The 4,721-nt window shown below is 39.7% G+C and overlaps 1 protein-coding gene across 17 annotated transcripts in view; it reads left to right on the plus strand.

The window, feature by feature from the left end:
- The window catches only part of FANCC (Fanconi anemia, complementation group C), a 338,161-nt gene that overhangs the window by 107,091 nt on the left and 226,349 nt on the right, over nt 1–4,721 (plus strand). The window contains exon 3 of one of the 17 annotated variants that reach the window (XM_010836028.1): nt 3,751–3,879. The exons of the other annotated variants lie outside the window; for them this stretch is intronic. The gene's annotated coding sequence lies outside the window, so the exon portion shown is untranslated. The remainder of the gene's footprint in view (nt 1–3,750; nt 3,880–4,721) is intronic. 17 annotated transcript variants of the gene reach the window in all.

The following is a 4,721-nucleotide window of genomic DNA, read 5'->3' on the forward strand; positions in this document are numbered from 1 at the left end:
TTCCACTGTATAATCGTAAGGGATTTGATTTAGGTCATACCTGAATGGTCTAGTGGTTTTCCCTACTTTCTTCAGTTTAAGTCTGAATTTGGCAGCAAGGAGTTCATGGTCAGATGGCTAATAGACACATGAAAAGATGCTCAAACATTGCTCATTATTATTGACATACAAATCAAAACTACAATGAGGTATCACCTCACACCAGTCAGAATAGCCATCATCAAAATGTCTACAAACAACAAATGCTGGGGAGGGTGTAGAGAAAAGGGAACTGTCTTACACTGTTGGTGGGAATGTAGATTGATACAGTACTGTGGAAGACAGTATATGCTGTGCTTAGTTGCTCAGTCACATCTGACTTTGTGACCCCATGGACTGTAGCCCACAGGCTCCTCTGTCCATGGGGATTCTCCAGGCAAGAATACTGGAGTGGGTTGCCATGCCCTCCTCCAGGGGATCTTCCCAACTCAGGGATCAAACCCAGGTCTCCTGTATTGTAGGCATATTCTTTACCCATCTAGGTCACCAGAGAAGCCCAAGAATATTGGAATGGGTAGTCTGTCCCTTCTCATGGGAACTTCCTGACCTAGGAATTGAACTGGGGTCTCCTGCATTGCAGGTGGCTTCTTTGCCAGCTGAGCTACCAGGGAAGCCCAGAAGACAGTATGGAGACTCCTTAAAAAATTAGGAATAAAATCACCATATGACCCAGCAATCCTGCTACTCGGCATGTACCCTGAGGAAATCAAAATTGAAGAAGACACATGTATCCCACTGTTCATCACAGCTCTAATTGCAATAACTAGGACATGGAAGCAACCTAGATATCCATTGACTGATGAATGGATAAAGAAGCTATGGTACATATATACAGTGGACTATTACTCAGTCATATAAAGGAATGCATTTGAGTCAGTTCTAATGAGGTGGATGAACCTATAGCTAAGTATGTCCAAAAAAGAAAAACAAATATCATATACTGACACATATATATGGAATCTAGAAAGATGGTACTGATGAAATTATTTTCAGGGCATCAGTGGAGACACAGACAGAGAACAGACCTATGGATATAGGGGAGGAGGGTTGGGGAGGAAGGAGAAGGTGGGATGTGTGGAGAGAGTAACATGGAAACTTACATTACCATATGTAAAATAGATAGCCAATGGGAATTTGCTGTATGACTTGGGGAACTCAAACTGGGGCTCGGTAACAACCTAGAGGAAGTGGGTTGGGGTGGGAAGTGGGAGGGAGGTTCGAGTGGGAGGGGACCTATGTATATCTATGGCTGATTCATGTTGATGTTTGGCCGAAACCAACACAGTTCTGTAAAGCAATTATCTGTCAATTAAAAAAAAAAAAAAAAGATTCACCCCTGGTATTTGGGAAGATCCCAGCCTTCCCCAAGACTCAATAGCTATGAGATTTCTGGACAAAAGTGATTCTCTTAGCAAAGAAGCAGTAGATGGGTTAAGGCTATTGGATGGGCAACCAGCAGTGTTTATGGAATTATTCTGAGGGAGGGGGCTTTGGTGGAAGGGCATGACTGGAACGCAGGATGTGCTCCAGGTCCTACCTCAGCTTTGACTGGAGTCACTGCTGGTCTATTCTTTTTTTTTTTTTAATTGTGGTAAAATATAGAAAGCATAAAATTTATCATTTTAGCCATTTTTAAAAAGTGTACAGTTCGGCAGCCCTGAATTACATTCACATTGTTGGGCAGCCATTACCAGCATTCATCTCTAGAGTATTTTCTTCTTCCCATCTGAAGCTATTTACCCATTAAACAGTAAATCCCTGCGTTCTCCGTTTCTCTCAGCCCCCAACAACCACCATTCTGTTTGTCTCTATGAGTTTGACCACTCTGTAAGTATCTCCTATTAGTGAAATCATATAGTATTTGTCCTTTTGTGTTTGGCTTATTCCTCTTAACATAATGTTAACACTGTATGGATTCAGGGTTCATCCATATATATATCAGAAACTCCTTCCTTTTTGTGACTGAATGATATTTCACTGTATATATTTATATATTTAGTTTACCCATCCATCTTTTGGTGAATATTTGGGTCGTTTATACCTTTTGCCTATTGTGTATGCTGCTATGAGTATGAGGAAAAAATTATCTATTTGAGTCTTTACTTCTATTATTTTGGGTATGTAATAGAAGTGGATCAGATGGTAATTCAGTGTTTAATTTTTTAAAAGTAATCACCATACCATTTTTACATAGCGATACTGTTTTGCATTTCCACTAGCAGTTGAGGTTCCAGTTTCTCCACATTCTCACCAGCACTTGCTATTTTTTTTTTTTTTTTTTTTGATGATAGCCAGCCTAAGGGGTTTAAAGTAATATCTCATGGTGGTTTTGATTTGCCTTTACCTAATGATTAGTGTTGAGCTTTAAAAAAATTTTTTTTTTCAATTTTATTCAAGTGTCCTGTTAATTTCTGTATACAGCAACATGATTCAGTTATACATGCACACACACGTACACATACGTATGTATTTATTCTTTTTCGTATTCTATTCCATTATGGTTTATCACAGCATACTGAACATAGTTACCTGCCCTATATGGTAGGATCTTGTTGGTTATACATTCTGTATGTAACAGTTTGTATCTGCTAATCCTTATCTCCCAGTACACCCCTCCTCCACTTCCTTTCCACCTAAGCTCTAGGATGTCTCTAGATGGAACCGCCATATGGGATGTGAAAGTGTCATTCAGTAGCAATACTAATTGAGGGCCAGAATATCACAGGTTAGATTATAGATTGTGTATTTTTTCACCCTGAAGCTTAGTAACTTAGGATAGGAAAATAATGTCACGTAACATTAAACGAGAGGCTGAAGTTGCTCACGTCACTGGTGGTCACTGGTCCTAGCACTGTGGTACACTCAACATCCTGTGCATCCCTGCCTGTGGCTCTTTGACGCTGGGGCTGCGTCAATACTCAGGTGTTAACACACAACTTTAGGAGCCTACTTTGCTTTCTGAAAGATAATTTGAGAACCACTGTTTTAGGGCAGTCCCTTGCCAGGTTCTTAACACTTCTTGATTACTAAATTAAGGGAAATGTTTTTATTTTTAATGGATTAGGGCACTTTGCTCCAGTCTATCTCCCATTTGTTTATTTTTTGTTACCTTTCTTCCAACAGTGCTTAAGTGTTTTGATGCTGTTATTTCCTTCTTCCAATCTAATGAATTATGCTTGGTGAATTCCTCATATCTCGTGTAAACATTTCTATGAAATTTTTGGTTATATCCTTTTTTCCAAAGAAAAATAGCACTAAGTCGTGTCCAAGTCTTGCGATCCCATGAACTGTAGGCTGCTAGTTTCCTATGTCCATGGGATTCACCAGGCAAGAATACTGAAGTAGATTGCCATTTCCTTCTCCAGAGGAACTTCCCGACCCAGGAATTGAACCCAGGTCTCCCACATTGCAGGCAGATGCTTTACTGACTGAGCTACATGGGAAGTTTTTCTAAAGAGGCCAACATAAATGGGGAACTTTTAGCCCTAAAGTATTACCTCTCTCACCTGCTACACTCTGAATCTGAGCCCTGTCAATTTGGCAACTTTCAGTATGAACCTTTATAGACAGTTTATCTTTGTGCCATCATGATTTAAGTTCATAAAAAAGTGCTTTAGCAAGCAACAAAGTAGCTTTTGACCAGTTTATAAATGAGGGGGAAAGGACAAATGCCCTTGATCCAAACCTGAGACATTTGGACTCTCTTTTCAGTATCTCAGATGTTTGAAGGACCCCAAGGCTGGTTTCCCTTGCTACTTTGTTTCTTCCCCTCCCACCTCCTGCTTTCCTCTGATGAACCCAAAACAGGGACATGAACAAGCACATGGGAGTCTTTCACAGGTTAGTCACTTCTATTCAGATGTCCAGGTCTTTCTGCTCATAGGACTGTTACTTTAGTTCAATCTACATGAGAATTTCTGAAGCTGATTTTATTTTCTTTGGGAAACATAAACTGAGACTAACAGTTACTGTTAATTTTAGTCTCTGTATGTGGAGAAGGTGAAAACATGATTTGATTCTGTATATTTAAGAAATGAAAAGGGAGATTTCCTTCTAACTTTCTATGCCCTTTGCTTTTGCTATATTAGTACATATTGGGGGGTTTGTGTGTATGGAAAATGCTTGATAAAATCCTGAGTTTTGAAGAAATGTCATTGATCATCCACCTATCTTTTATGCTCTTAAATAAAAAATGCTAAATAATATTTTGTTAGTTGTTTGTATGAAATTAATATAGGCAGAGATATCCATGTGAAGGCATATATACTGAGCAGGACTCTAAGAAAGCCAAGGATTTACACTGGGGGCAATATCAAGGATTTGATATCAATCAAAAGTGTAGTTTTCAGTTCTCTAATTAGTGTGTATATTCAGTTTAGTTCAGTTCAGTTGCTCAGTCTTGTCCGACTCTGCGATCCCATGGACGGCAGCACCCCAGGCTTCCCTGTCCATCAACAACTCACGGAGCTTGCTCAAACTCACGTTCATTGAGTCAGTTTACCATCCAGCCATCTCATCCTCTGTCATCCCCTTCTCCTCCTGCTTTCAATCATTCCCAGCATCAGGGTCTTTTCCAATGAATCAGTTATTTGCATCAGGTGGCCCAAGTATTGGAGTTTCAATTTCAGCATCAGTCCTTCCAATGAATATTCAGGACTGATTTCCTTTAGGATGGACTGAAT

This window comes from Bison bison, unplaced genomic scaffold (genome assembly GCF_000754665.1).
Source record: "Bison bison bison isolate TAMUID 2011002044 unplaced genomic scaffold, Bison_UMD1.0 scf7180017864057, whole genome shotgun sequence".
Lineage (NCBI taxonomy): Eukaryota > Metazoa > Chordata > Mammalia > Artiodactyla > Bovidae > Bison > Bison bison.